Source organism: Leopardus geoffroyi, chromosome E2 (assembly GCF_018350155.1).
Source record: "Leopardus geoffroyi isolate Oge1 chromosome E2, O.geoffroyi_Oge1_pat1.0, whole genome shotgun sequence".
Taxonomy (NCBI): Eukaryota; Metazoa; Chordata; class Mammalia; order Carnivora; family Felidae; genus Leopardus; species Leopardus geoffroyi.
The window spans coordinates 21,125,254-21,140,896 of NC_059335.1; the positions used below are offsets into that span (position 1 = coordinate 21,125,254).

The window sequence follows — 15,643 nt, forward strand, 5'->3', positions numbered from 1 at the left end:
GGACAGGGCAGAGTGGGGGGGGGGGGGAGAGAGAGAGAGAGAGAGAGAGAGAGAGAGAGAGAGACCCAAGTGGGCTCCACACCGACAGTGCTCAGGACTCAGTGTGTGGAGCCCTGCCATGTCAATGCAGGGCTTGAACTCAAGAACCGTGAGATCATGACCTGAGCCGAAGTTAGATGTTGGACAGTTAACCGACTGAGCCACCCAGGAGCCCCAGCCTGTAGCACTTTATACAATTAAGGTTGTGCCAAATGGCAAAAATAACCAACTGAAGTCTGCCTAACTTAAATCAAGAACCCCCAGCCTGACGCGCCCCATTTTGTTCCAAAATTCTCAGGCAAATATAATTGTATTTACTATGGGATTCCCATGTGCATCATGGAAGGACAGCTTTCCAGCCCACAGAGCCGGTGACTTCATGGCTCGTGCTCAGAATGCCACAGAGCCCTGGCACCTGAGTGTGGGTCATGATAAATGGACTTCTTTTGTTTACATAACTTAAATCTGGGAATTCTTTCCAAGGTAGGAGAGCTCCTTCCAAATTGTCTTTAGGAACAAATAGTTCCTTAGATGCAGTGTTCACTCCCCTTAAGGGAACGGCATCTTTTGTTAAATGGAATTTGTTTCTAGAATTCAGTGCTGGGATTTTGTGCAACTGTGCTCCAGATTCTGTGTCGTTACCACCACTTTTAAGCCCTTTCTTTAAATTATCTTTGATTATTATAATATATATCACTTCGAAGTTATAGGATTGTAATAGATATAGTTCAAAGATAAAATGATATAAAAAAGGTCACAGCAAAAGGTTTTGTATCCATTTTTTCCTTCTCATTCCTCCTACCCCAATATTTTCATTCAGTTATTTTTTTCATATTTTATTTTTCTGTTTCTAAAAAGTAGTTGAAAAATGAATGGCATATCCTAGGATAAGACCTGATTCTTCTTATTTTTACTATGGATCGACCTTTGTTTATTTATTTTATTTATTTTTTATTTAAAAATAAGTTGATACACACTGTTACATTAGTAACAACGTAATGCTTGGACAAGTCTGTGCTTACCACAAGTATAGCTACGATCTGTCACCATGCAACACTATTACAATACCATTGACCTTTCCCTATGCTGTGCCTTTCACTTCTGTGACTTATTCATTCCGGAAATGGAAGCCTGTATCTCTCAATCCCTTCACCCGTTTTGCCCATCCCCCTCTCCCTTCCCTCTGGCTACCACCGCGTTGTTTTCTGTCTTTATGGTCTACCTCTGCATTTTCTTTGTTTGTTTGCTTTGTGTTTTTAGATTCCACATACAAGTGAAATCATATGGCATTTGTCATTCTCCACCTGACTTTTCTCACTTAGCATTATGCCTTCCAGGTCTATCCATGTTGTTGCAAATGGCAAGGTTTCATTCATTTTTATGGCTGAGTAATATTTCATCGTGTGTGTGTGTGTGTGTGTGTGTGTGTGTGTGTGTGTATCATATCTCCTTTATCCATCCGTAGAACATGTTTTGAGAAATGACCTATATGAATCAAAGGAGACAATAAATAAAGTTAATGATTCAACATTTATTAAAAAGTGAACATTTGTGGATTTTTAAAGCATCATATACCTTCCCTTTGTTTAGACACAAAATAAAGTGGTCTGTCTCAGCAGTATTCTGTTGGTTTCGGGAGGGCTGGAAGGAAAGAGCTGAGTCCTGAGTTCACCTTGACTCTGGAAATTCCTGATTCATCCACTGGAACTTAAATGGCAACAAACTAGTCATGCATCAGGCACTTCTGGGCATTGACTTTTTTTTCACGCATTTCCCCCTAGGCAACAAGCATTTATTGACTATCTACTGTATGCCCACAACTTTCTCTGTGCTGGGGATACAACGGTATAAAGACAGTCCGAAGCATCTTCCACCAAAACCTTCTTGACCACTTGCCCCAGGGCTGTTGTGCTGGCCTGGGGACGCAGCAGTTTCTCTCACTTTTATCCCTTTGTGAGGTCAGCAAAAACGTAAGTGATGTAAGGTCAGCAGTGACAGGTATCAGAGTGAAAATGAAAGCAGGTGAGGACACAGAGAGCCATGGGAGGAGGTAGAGGGTGAACAGGTGGCCTCTCCAGGAATCTCCTCTAGGAATAGAGTCACGCAAAGGTATGGGGGGACCTCCAGGTAGGGAGTGGCCCAGGCTCCTTCAGGGGTGGCTGGTGTGGCTGGAGTGAGGTCAGTGGGGGCAGAGATGGGGCAGATGAGCCCAGAGGACAGGACGGGGCAGATCGCAGTGGCCTCGTGGGGTCTGCCAAAGAGTTTGGATTTTATTGTGAATGTGACGGGAAGCCCTTGAGGGGGGCACTACCATGATCTTTGGAGCTTTGCTAGATTTAACTTCACAGGCCAGACAGGTTGGGGACCTAGAGCATACTGTGGGGACCACCCTGGGAATGGGGGCCAGGCAGGCAAAGGGAATCAGTAAAGGGAAGGAGGTGTGAGGCCACAGGCCAAATGAGGGCCCTTGGCAAACCCAAGCACAGGCCTGGGCCTCTGTCTAGAGGGTGGATGCTTTCTTCAATCAGATCCAGAGAGATCAAGAGTATTGGCATATAAGTGGCCCAAAGGAGCCCTTCATCAGCAGTCATCGGCAGTAACGTGCCCAGCACTTTTGCAGCCTGTCCCTGGACAGACAACCCACACGCTCAACTTCTAGTGCTAAGTAGGAATCTAGAAATCCTGCCCTGCCCAAGCCTACCAGGTTGCAGAGACATCTGGACTTTCTGGAAAGGCATTGTTTCCTTCCCTCCTCTCCCTCCCCCCCAATTCATGGGCAGGGAACAAGGGTCCGGGTGCAGCTAAGTGTCTCTGCGTGTTAATACCTTGTGGGTTGTTGCAGGATCCCATGTGGACCTCGGCATCGGTGACGTGTGGCTGGGAGCGGGTAACATGCCCCATAGTTATCTATCTTGAGACTCCTTCCCACCCTTTGTTCCCCTAGGGAGCCAGGGTACCTTAGCACAGGAGCAGGAGCAGAAGTGACCTGGAATGACACCTCGCGTTTCTCCTCTCGGCCCCGAGGGGCCCATGCCCTTGGCTCTGCCCGTGTGCTGTGCGTGTCAGTGCGGTTGAGCTGTGGGGCTGTGCTGGCCCCGGGTTCCGAAAGCATCTGTGCGCTGGTGCTTTTCCTGTTCCCTGGCCCTTAGCTGATGCAAACCACCGCGGGGTGCTGACTGGAGGCCTCCAAGCACCCTGCGTCCGCGTTATTACGGCAAACTTAAGAGTAGTAAATAAAAGGAACAAACGAAATAAAAACACAAAATGAAAAAATAATTAAAACAATAACTATTCCATTCATTCTGAGCACCTCATCCAAGATTGCATTAGAAAAAAAACTACAATAAAAACATGCTTTTAATCTGATAGTAAAAAAGCCCAATAAAATAAAAATGAGCTCCATTAATGAAAATAATGGCTCTTACCCCAGCCAGTTAAAATGCTGAGCTTATGCGTTTTGGGGTTTGGGGGAGCTGAGGACGATTGTTTTCCACGGCTGGTGACAGATTTGCTTCTGTTACGTACAGGAGAGGGCCCCGGCTAATTAGGATGGCTCAATCTGGGATCTTACCTTTTGTGTGAAGCCCAGAGAAATTGGGTAGGAAGACAAGAGAGTCCTGGGGAGATGGGCGAAGGGGGAGCTGTGCTCCGTTTAAGATTTGGACTTCAGAAGGCACTAGAATGTGTAGTTGCCGGTGTGCGTGCGTGCGTGTGTTTCCTTTCTCTTTCTCTCTTCACCCCCCTCCCTCCGCCTCCCTTCTCATTACTTCAATTTGTGCTTGCCCCTTTTAGGAAGCCACTTTAATTTTCTTGCAGATGACAGGTAAGCCCCACCTCAGACTCTTTTGGATCAACTGGAGGTATAAATAGATAAGTCAACCGTAATAGGACACCTCAGCAAGACCCTCTCCTTCTATTTGTGCTAGAAGAATTGTGCGCTGAGTGGAGCCCGGTACTTGCTCTGGATGGCCCTGCTCAGCACGCCCTTCTCCTGGAGAAGGGCGTGCTTTCCCCACTCCTTTGTAGCCTGTGTTACCAGCCGGAATTGTAATGCCTCGTATATTTCCTTGCTTGGTTCTGAATCCCTTGAGTGGAGCTACAAAAGAAGAAACACCAGCGTTCACGGTCCACGTCCTGACCTCTGAAGACTTTGCTGGCAGCTGACCTCACAGAGCCCAGGACGGAACTTGTTCAAAGAAACTCTCTGCCCATTTAATCAACTCCTCTGCTGCCCTCCCAGGGCCCTGATGCTACTACTACAAGAACTTATTTGTTCAAATGAATATTAACATTGTAATTTAGTACCTAATTATGCTTCTCTAGCCATAACTGGAAATGTGGTATTAAAATCCTTACATGCTCCTTGGCTATCAGCATGTACCTTTGTCAATATCCTGGCATTGCAGAGATTTCTTTAATGTACAATCTCTGGGCTCACGTCTCTCCCTGTCGCTGATCCTCCCCTGTCGCTTGCAGATTTACTCGTTGCTGTTGCAGGTTGCGTTGAGAGCCGCGGTCTTGCTTGAATCAAATAGAGGAGTTCGGCTCCTTCCTGAAGAAGTGTGTGCACACGTGGTTTTCACAAGGGCTTCATCTTCTGTCTGCTCGCAGTCCCAGCCAAAGAACATAAGGTCTTAGGATTCCGCCGGGGGAAAACCCGCCCCCTTCAACCATCGTGCCTGACACATAATAAGTGCTCAATAAAGTTCGCTTCTTTAATACTTTTCACCTTGTTTCGTATGTCTAGGCCAGTGGTCCTCAGTTCCGGAGGCATATAAGGAAATGTGTATCTTAAAAAAAAAAAAATGGTCGTGCCCGGTGTCATGTCAGAACAATGAAATCTGCGCCTCTCTGGTGAGGGCTTCCAGATGGTTCCGACAAGCAAGAAGGATTGAGATCACTGCCACAGGCACGGCTAACATATGTATGTTCCGAGGAGCCACTGTTTCTGGTAGGATCGGTTCCAGTACAGAGCAGCAATTAGCAAATGGTCACAAACTGAGCTTCTGCTTACAACTTTTCTGTGAACTCTTTAGCATCGCCTGGAAGAGCAGAGGCAAAGGAAGGATGCAGGTTTTACAGTGGTAACAATACTTTTGAGGACATCGAGCTATTTCAGAGAAAGACTGTCCTAATAGCCGTTATTTGCGTCTGAAAGAATGTTCGCTGTTCTAACTTCCAAGTGTTTTATGCAAGTTCTCCCATCAGGCAAAGCCCCCTGTTGGGAGAGCTGGGTGGACATGTGCACAGCGTGCAGATGGCTCATAACCAGCAGCCCTGCTAGCAAGAGTCAGGAACACATCCAGGGCTTCTGCTTTGGAAACGTCTATTTGCAACCAAGGGAAAAAAAGAGAAACACAACTGGTATGTCAGTAAGTCACCCTCTAAGAAAACATGTTTTCTGACACCTCCTCCGTGTTCAGAGATAGCCTTTCTGAGCAAAGAGCACCTGTGTGCTGAAGATCATGGTTAGTCTGGGTGCCATGGACTTCCTGTAGGCTGACCCCCTGCCCCACCAACAATCTTCATCCACGTCCTCAGACGCCCTGGGCAGCCCTCTTGCCATGGCACGTGAAATTCGCAAGCACTGTGGAGCGCCTGGATGGCTCAGTCGGTTAAGCATCCGATTCTTGATCTCAGCTCAGGCCCTGATCTCAGGGTCATGAGTTCAAGCTCCATATTGGGCCCTGCAATGGACGTGAAGCCTACTTTAAATATATATATATATAATTCCCAAGCACTGAATGTTTCATCCAGCAGTTTTAGCACCAGATCATTAAGTGGATTTGGGTTAAAGGGTCCCACGCATGAGTCCTTGCACAACGTGAGCTGATTCTGTTCAGGACCAGACCGTAGAATCGCCTGGTGAACGTCCCCACACGACAGTCGGTCTAGGGCCTGGAGTCTGGAGATTCTGATTCTGGGAGTCCCTCCAGTGATTCAGGCATCCTGGATCCCTGGAACCCCGGCTGGAGCACGATGCTGATGAACGCTTGCTTTGGCGCACGGAGGCCAGTGTGACTCCAGAACGTTCCCCTGCTTGCCCATGTTGTGCACCATTTTCTCAGTTCCCAACTTGGTGTCGGTGTGTACAGATTTTCTAAAAGTTCTTTGTCTTCATTTTATGTAAATTGTAAATTTTTAAAAAAAAATTTTTTTTTTCAACGTTTATTTATTTTTTGGGACAGAGAGAGACAGAGCATGAACGGGGGAGGGGCAGAGAGAGAGGGAGACTCAGAATCGGAAACAGGCTCCAGGCTCTGAGCCATCAGCCCAGAGCCCGACGCGGGGCTCGAACTCACGGACCGCGAGATCGTGACCTGGCTGAAGTCGGACGCTTAACCGACTGCGCCACCCAGGCGCCCCATGTAAATTGTAAATTATAGATCAGCTTTAGTGAACTGTAGTTTACCTTAAATTGAATTAAATTTATAATTTATCAGATGTAAGAGCCAACTTTAGTGAGTTTTGGTAGATGAATACAGTCACGTATACATTTACCTCCTTAGTCGTAATACAGAACGTGTACATCACCCCCTAAAAGTTCCCTTGTGTCTCTTGAAAGCCATTCCCCTTCCCAGCCTTAGACACCAGCAACCACTGTTTGGTTTTCTTTTCCTATAATTTTACCTTTTCTAAAAATTTTACGCAGAATGAGTCTTGCAGAAGGCAGTCTTTTGTTTCCAGCTTTTTTCACTGGAAATGCGTATCGTCGTGTGTTTGAGATTCAGCCGTTTCTTTTCTTTTTTATTTGCTACTTTGAAAATTATTAATTAATTAATTCGTTTTTAATTGAGCTATGATCGACATCCAACACTATGCCGGTTTCAGACGTATAGATGTCTAGCTCGCGTTTCTTGTCTGTCGACGGCTTATTCTTTTTTCACGGATGAAGAGCATTCTGTTGTCCAGATGTATAACTTATCCATTCACAAATTGATGGACATCCGTATTAGTTGCGGTTTTATGAAATTATAAACAAATTTGCTGTAAACATTCACAGAAAGGTTGCTTTACAAATACATCAATATCCAGGGATGGGCTCGCTGGATTGTGGAATACGTGCATCTTTGAATTTAGGAGAAATGTTAAATTATTTCCAAGATGGCCATGCCATCTTATACTCCAAGCAGCAATTTATGGGGGTTCCAGTGTTTCCACACTTGGCTGGCACTTGATTGCTTTTTTTTCTTTCGTGTTAGCCATTTCAATAGGGGTGCAGTGCCTTCTCATTGTGGTTTTAATTTACATTTCTCTGATGATTAACAATAGTGAACATTTCTCCCATGTTTTTATGCCACTTATATGTTTTCTTTGGTGAAGTGTCCATTCAAATACTTTGCTCATATGTGCCTTTTTGTAAAGACTAATCAAAAAAATTTTTTTAATTAATTTTTTAAATTTACATCCAAGTTAGCATCTAGTGAAACAGTGATTTCAGGAGTAGATTCCTTAGTGCCCCTCACCCATTTAGCCCATCCCTCCCACAACCCCTCCAGTAACTCTGTTTGTTCTCCATGTTTAAGAGTCCCTTATGTTTTGTCCCCCTCCCTGTTTTTATGTTATTTTTGCTTCCCTTCCTTTATGTTCATCTGTTTTGTCTCTTAAAGTCCTCATACAAGTGAAGTCGTATGATATTTGTCTTTCTGTGACTGACTAATTTTGCTTAGCATAACATCCTCCAGTTCCATCCAGGTAGTTGCAAATGGGAAGATTTCATTCTTTTTGATTGCTGAGTAATACTCCATTGTATATATACACCACATCTTCTTTATCCATTCATCCATCGATGGACATTTGGGCTCTTTTCATACTTTGGCTATTGTCGATAGTGCTGCTATAAACATGGGGGTGCACATGTCCCTTCGAAACAGCACGCCTGTATCCCTTGGGTAAATACCTAGTAGTGTGATTGCTGGATCGTAGGGTAGTTCTGTTTTTAATTTTTTGAGGAACCTCCATATTGTTTTCCAGAATGGCTACACCAGCTTACCTTCCCACCAGCAATGCAAAAAAGATCCTCTTTCTCCACATCCTTGCCAACATCTGTTGTTGCCTGAGTTGTTAATGTTAGCCATTCTGACAGGCGTGAGGTGGTATCTCATTGTGGTTTTGATTTGTATTTCCCTGATGATGAGTGTCGGACGTGGAGCATTTTTTCATGTGTTGGTTGGCCATCCGGATGTCTTCTTTGGAGAAGTGTCTATTCATGTCTTTTGCCCATTTCTTCACTGGATTACTTGTTTTTTGGGTGTTGAGTTTGATAAGTTCTTTATAGATTTTGGATACTAACCCTTTATCTGATATGTCACTTGCAAATATCGTCTCCCAGTCCATCAGTTACCTTTTAGTTTTGCTGATTGTTTCCTTCTTGTGCAGAAGTTTTTATTTTGATGAGGTCCCAATAGTTCATTTTTGCTTTTGTTTCCCTTGCCTCCAAAGACGTGTTGAGTAAGAAGTTGGTGCGGCCAAGGTCAAAGAAGTTTTTGCCTGCTTTCTCTTTGAGGATTTTGATGGCTTCCTGTCATAGGTTTAGGTCTTTCATCCATTTCGAGTTCATTTTTGTGTATGGTGTAAGAGAGTGGTCCAGATTCATTTTTCTGCATGCCGCTGTCCAGTTTTCCCAGCACCACTTGCTGAAGAGACTGTCTTTATTACATTGGATATTCTTTCCAGCTTTGTCAAAGATTTAGTTGCATATGTGCCTTTTTTTTAAAGGAAAAAATCAATTTGGGGGACATTGTCATCTTTGCTATGGTTAGTCTTCCAGTGCACAGACATGGCACGCCTCCCCGCATCTTTAAAAAAAAATTTTTTTTTTTACATTTTTATTCATTTTTGAGAGACAGAGAATGAGTGGAGGAAGGGCAGAGAGAGAGGGGAGACACAGGATCTGAAGCAGACTCCAGGCTCCGAGCTGTCAGCACACAGCCCAATGCAGGGCTCAAGCCCACAAACTGTGAGATCACGACCTGAGCCGAAGTCGGACGCTCAACCGACTGAGCCACCCAGGTGCCCCAAGAGATTTTTTTTTCTAGCTGAAATATTATGAGTTGTCTAGGTATACATGCAGCAAAAAGATAAATTAGTGTATGTATTCCAATGTTCCGGCCATAGATGGAAGGTGGTCCATCCTTCACTATCAGCATGGTGCTCACTTACCTGCAGGTGAGTGCCTTTTTTGAGACTAAGGACAGTCTCTTGCTCCTATTTGGCTGAGAATTTGCATCACGGATGCGTGTTGGATCTTGTCAAATGCCTGTCTGTGTCAATTGATATGATCATGTGATTCTTCTCTTTGGCGTGTTCAGACGGTAGATTACGTTGATTGATTTTTGTATGTTGAACCCACATAGTGTATTTAAAAGAAATCCAGGTGTATCATGTTACCTAGTTCTGTTTTTTTTATACTGCTGGGATTATTTGCTAGTATTTTGTTTAAGATTTTTGTTTCTAAATTCATAAGAGATAGTGATTTGTTCATTGCTGTCTTATTTTGTACTGTATTGGAGCATTTTTGGTATGAAGGTAGTACTAAGCTCATAAAATGAGTTTAGAAGTGTTTCCTCCTTGGGGAGCCTGGGTGGCTCAGTTGGTTAAACACCTGACTCTTGGTTTCAGCTCAGGTCATGATCTCACAGTTCGTGGGTTTGGGCACAGTTGGTGGGTTCGGGTCCCACATTGGGCTCTGCACGGACAGTGTGGAGCCTGCTTGGGATTCTCTCTCTCTCCCTCTCTCTCTGCCCCTCTCCTTCTCTCTCTCTCTCTCTCTCTCTCTCTCAAAATAAATGAATAAACATTAAAAAAAGAAGCATTTCCTCCTTCTCTATTTTCTGGGAAAGATTGCATAAAATTTCTGTTAATTCTTCTTTAAATATTTGGTAGAACTTTCCAGTAAACCAACCATTTCTTTTTTCAGGAGATTTATGGTGAAAAATTCAATCTATTCAATAGTTTGAGGACTGGGTGGTTTATCTTGGGTGGTTTCCACTGGGTGGTTTCATCTTGGTTTTGGTAGTTTGTGGTTTTTAAGGAATCAGTCAGTCCATTTCTCCTAAGTTGTAAAATCTATGGGTGTACACTTGTTCACAGTATTCCACTTGTTCTTTTAGTGACTGTAGGACCTGTTGTACTATCCCATTTCATTCCTGATATTGATGATTTGTGTTTTCTCACATTTTATGTTGGTCAGTCTTGACAGAGGTTTATCATTAAATTAAAAAATATTTTAATGTTTATTTATTTTTGAGAGAGAGAGAGAAAGAGAGAGAGACAGACAGAGAGACTGAAAACTGAGGAGAGACAGAGAGGGAGACACAGAATCTGAAACAGGCTCCAGGCTCTGAGCTGTCAGCACAGAGCCTGAGGTGGGGCTCGAACTCACGAATCCTGAGATCATGACCTGAACCAAAGTTGGATGCTCAACCAAATGAGCCACCCAGGCGCCCCATCATTAAATTTTTTAAAAGAAACAGCATATCATTTTATTGCTTTTTTCTCTTGTTTCCTGTTTTTAATTTCATTGATGTCTGCTCTGATCTTTGTTATTTCTTCCTTTTTTTTTTTGCTTTGTGTTTACTCTTCCTTTTCGGTTTTCTTGAGGTAGGAACTTTGACATGAGACTTTATTTCTTTTCTAAAGTAATTTAGTGCAGTAAATTTCTCTCTCAGCATTGCTTGAGCTGCATACCATGTATTTTGATATGTTATATTTTAATTTTTATTCAATTTTATGTATTGTAAATTTCTCTTTAAGACTTCCTCTTTGACCCATGGAATTTAAAAGTGTATTGTTTAATTTTCAAATGTGGGGTAGAGGGAGAAATTTATTGACTCCTTGAAATAGAAAATTTGCCAGGTTTGCTTTGAGAAGGTAATCTGATACGAGCCTTCATGCACACATTAAGGGTTTTTACCTACCCTTGAGAAATCTACACGAATACAGGAATACCTCTAAGAGAAACACAAGGGAAACGTTTGTTTCCTTTGCTTCTTAGACATCTCTTAATTAGGAGCACTAACAAATCCACTCATTCAGTAATTCGTTTGTTCAAAACATTCCTCATCGTCTTTCCCAGAGCACCGTACTCTGTACTCATGTATGGGATCTTCCTCCACCCAGAGCTCACAGATCCCTTCACTCACTGTGTTCTTGTGTTTCCCATTCTGAGTTCTTTCCTGTTAGCATAAATTGCCGAAAGTGAATATTCTTATAAGGTATGGACGGTGCAGGTTATGAGATTGTGGTGGTCCTTGGCTATTGATTTGGAGACGTGAATATTAGAACTACATTCACAGCCCAAATACAGCCAATTATTAAGTAAGGTCATGGTTACACCCTTCTTTATTGAAAATGGTTTCTTTTGGCTATAGATATTTAGATAATTGCCTCTGCTTTTCATTTTATGGGATGGTGATGATATTTAGATGATGAAGAGAAGAAAAAGGAGGATGAGGATTCTCTGAGACTCTAAGTTCATGTCCTATTCTATCTATTATCCAACCATCCATCCATCCATCCATCCATCCTTCTATCCATTCTTCTATCCATTCTTCCATCCTTCCATTTATCCATCCATTCATCCACTGATTTTTTATCTATCTGTTCTTGGTCATCACACTTGCCAAGTTCATTATCAACTTAGGATCTTTTCATTTGCTGTTCCTCTTTCTGGAATGCTCTTTCCTTGACTTTTCATGTGACGGTCTCCTTGTCATCTCTTCAGCAAAATCTGTCCTAACCACTCTATCTAAATGAATTCCCTTGAAGTTACCATCACACCACCTTGTTTCATCTTTTTAGACACTTCTCACTCTTTGAAATTATCTTGTTTCTTTTCATTCACTTTTTTATTTTCAATCTTCCTTGCCAGAATAGAGGTTCCACAAAGGCAGAGACCTTACGTGTCTTGTTTTCCTCTGTGGACCAACATCCACACAGCCGACAATCCATGTGTACAGTTGCTTATTAATTAAATTAATACATGCTCTTCTCCTGACATCGTAAGGTAGTGATCAAGAGTGCAGACTCTGCAGCCAATTTGGCTGCATTTAATTGTATGTAGAAACTTGGAGATAGCATGCCATGACCTTGGGCAAGTCATTTATCGTCTCTGTGTCTCAGTTCCTTCAAGAAATGGAAATGATATAAATAGTATGAGATGAGAACAGCACAGAACTTACAGAATTGTCATTGTCAGGAGGATTAAACAAAGTTAAAACAAGAAAATGTAATGTGGTAAAGTGCTTAAAATAGCATCTGGCAACCGTATGCATTAAAAACGAAACACAACAACAACAACAACAACAAATCATCTTCGTCATCATCCCCAAGTTTCGGAAAATAAAATCTAAAAAAACAATAAATACAACAACAACAAAAGAGAACCGTTCCTACCTGAAAAATTTAAGTGTGGTGAATACTTCTGAGGGACTTTCAAATTCTAGAAAGTAGTTTCAGCCTTTTGACAGTCTGGCCCCCAAAGTTACTGCTAAGTCCAGGATCCCAGCCTTTTAGGGGCCACCTCACTGGTGCCACCTGTATTGTGATGAGTGAGTTGAGGCAAAAACTTGTGCACACACAAGCATTAGCGATAATAATTAACAAGACCCTGGCAGTTCTGCCCAGTGATGTGCAAGATCAGGACAATGCACTCTGTCCATCGATGGTGGCCCTGTGGAGCAGAAGAGTGGCAGAGCAAGAAGTCAGTACCACCCCGTGCAAAGTCGATCTCCTGGCAGAGCCGGCTGTCACTCACTGTCGCCTGGCCAGCATGCAGTATGTGAGGCCTGTCAGTCTTTCTGGATGGGAAGGTGGGGGGTGTGTCTGATCACAAGCTGACTTTCTGCAGGGTGGAGGTGGTGAGCCCCCAGGGGCCCTTGTCCTGAGCGGCGTGCTTGAGCTCCCAGAAGGAGCAAGCTTGGTTGGAGAAGCTCGTTTTCTCCTGGACTCGCCTAGCATGCCAACCTGGGGCATGACTTGCCTTGCCTTGCAAGGCCTCCTTGCTACCCTAGATGTTTTGATGGCACGGAGAGAGTCAGCAATGCCTTACTCTGGAGGGTTCGCCAGAGGGAAGGTGGAGACAGAGGCACAAGCTACTGAAGAGGCGGCCCAGCTCAAAGACTCCTAGCTCCTGGTCAGGAGCCCTAAATTCTTGTCCCAATTCTTCTACCTGCTCACCCTGGATCCTAGGGAACTCGCATGATCTCACTGTTAGGGGACGATAGCGCCAAGCATCAGCTCTCCCATCCCCCATTGCCCACAGACCCTTCGCCTCTCCCTACCTGTACGCACACATCCAGAACAGGAATTCAGAGGCAGCCTCAGGCAGTTATTTCTTTAGCTTTGGAGACTCCAAGGGCCAATGTTTGGGCCTCAAAATAAATGTAAAGGAGAATTTGTTGGGCTCCAGCCCTCAGTCCTGCAGGGACCAAGTGTAGGCGGCTCCAAGATGGGCCACTTTGGCCTAAGCATTATTTTGAGTTAACAGCAATTAGAACTCAGCAGGTTCAGGAAAAAGCTCTCCTCCTCCTCTTCAATTGCCTTCCTGTCCCAGGAAGAGGGGTTTTAACAGGGTTCCTTATTTATCCAGGAAACTTATATGCAGGATAGAGAAACCTTGATTTTCCAAACATCTCTCCTCTTCCCGCTAATGGTTTTTCTCCTCTTTGCATCCCCAGACCCCGTCTCTCTCCTGAGCTCAGAGAAGCCTCATGTCACCTGACTATCACGTCTGTGAGGATTTCCCATGTGCCTGAAGCTAAATTTGATTTTCTCCTATTAATCTGTCGCATCTCAATTTGATTCTTGGTCCGGCTGGAAGGATCTCGAAGGGCATAGGTGATTCCTCCTCCCCCACATTCCGAAAGGGAGGAGGTGAGCGCTCTCCCCAGGCAGAGGGTACAAGCTGTGTGGAAGGGACAGGGCCAGCCATTCCTTTCTTCTGGATTCAACAGGCGACAGAACCTCCGAGAAAATTGGGGGACCTCAGAGCAGAGGATCGCTTGGCCTTACTTCCCATGCAGGATCTGTAAAGCAGGAAGCCCAGAGTGGCCCAAACTCTGGCATGAGTTGACTGCAATGGAGCAGCTCTCCAAGCTTCCTGATTTTCCCTGGAGGTGTGGGAAGCAGGTACTTTTCCAGAGCCCCAAGAAAGGCACAGAAGACAGATAGGGGTGAGTTGGTCTACCTGGGGGGGTTTCACGATCCTGGTGAGGGAGAAGAGGCTACAAAGTATTGAAGCATCATGAACATGACACCAGCCTCCATATGGGGGATACAGCCATCTTTGCTGACGTTTGAGCGAATGGAAACATTATCGAAGAACAGAACAAAGCCATGTACAGTTCACCAAATGCCCATGCACACAGGCAACCGTAGCCAAGAAACTGCCTGTCTCCCTTTAACCTGATGCCCAGGGAGGAAGAGAAAGGGGAAACCCCGAGAGAGCTGAGTTTGAATATGAATTAACCATTGACTCAGAATTTAGGTCCAAGGTAGGATTAAGTTGAGTTAAGGACAAATAAAGAAAGTTGTTTCTCTGCACACACAGTGTCCTGAAAATGTCACACCCATTACACTTCTGTGACTTACCGTGTTCATAGTAAAATGCGTCACTTGAGCTATTGTGAGGCTCAAGTTCAACTACAGGAAACTTACTTTATTAAGCAACTCAGAAGGACCACGGCAGAGCCTCATTGTTGGACGTTGTCAGAGGAGGGCAGGGTGGGTTTCCAGTTTCAAAGTATGTTGGTAATTTTCTGAAGATGCCTAGGTTTGAGCATCAAAGTCACCTGGGGGCATTTTGAAATACCAATGCCTGAGCAGCAGCCCATATGGCTCTGTGTCCTATTGTCAACCGTGTCTCAGGGAAGTGTAGTGGCCTGGCAAGGTCAGAAGCCACAGCTTGGAATGAGAGGGGTACAGAGATGGTCTCCCCTGAGGAGCAGATGAGATCTTGGCATTGCTGCCCTCTGCCCAAGGTGAAGGCCGACTGTGCGGTATTTAGAGGGAAGCAACCAGGAGTTCAGAAAGAGAAAGGCTTTCTTCCGGCTGCAGGGGAAGAAGTTAGCTTTTCTGGAGAGAGTGAGCTCCCAGTGTGCGTCGAGGCTGATAGGTGGATAGTTTTCAGGATGCCTGGGTGGCTCAGTCGGTTGAGCGACCGACTTCAGCTCAGGACATGATCTCACGGTTTGTGAGTTCGAGCCCCATGTCGGGCTCTGTGCTGACAGCTCAGAGCCTGGAGCCTGCTTCGGATTCTGTGTCTCCCTCTCTCTCTGCCCCTCCCCCACTCACGCCCTGTCTCTCTCTGTCTCAGAAATAAACATTAAAAAAATATTATTGGGGCGCCTGGGTGGCGCAGTCGGTTAAGTGTCCGACTTCGGCCAGGTCACGATCTCGCGGTCCGGGAGTTCGAGCCCCGTGTCAGGCTCTGGGCTGATGGCTCAGAGCCTGGAGCCTGTTTCCGATTCTGTGTCTCCCTCTCTCTCTGCCCCTCCCCCGTTCATGCTCTGTCTCTCTCTGTCCCAAAAATAAATAAACGTTGAAAAAAAAATTAAAAAAAAAATATTATTTTCTAGCTATGTATTTTGCGTGTTGACTTACA

At 44.5% G+C, this 15,643-nt stretch overlaps 1 long non-coding RNA gene across 1 annotated transcript; it reads left to right on the forward strand.

Annotated features, from left to right (window-relative positions):
• Positions 1 to 2,046: 2,046 nt before the first annotated feature.
• LOC123578383 lies at positions 2,047 to 4,401 on the forward strand. Its single transcript, XR_006702350.1, has 3 exons — positions 2,047 to 2,148; positions 3,832 to 3,862; positions 4,131 to 4,401. It is a non-coding gene; the product is annotated as an uncharacterized LOC123578383 (long non-coding RNA).
• The last annotated feature ends 11,242 nt before the right edge of the window (positions 4,402 to 15,643 follow it).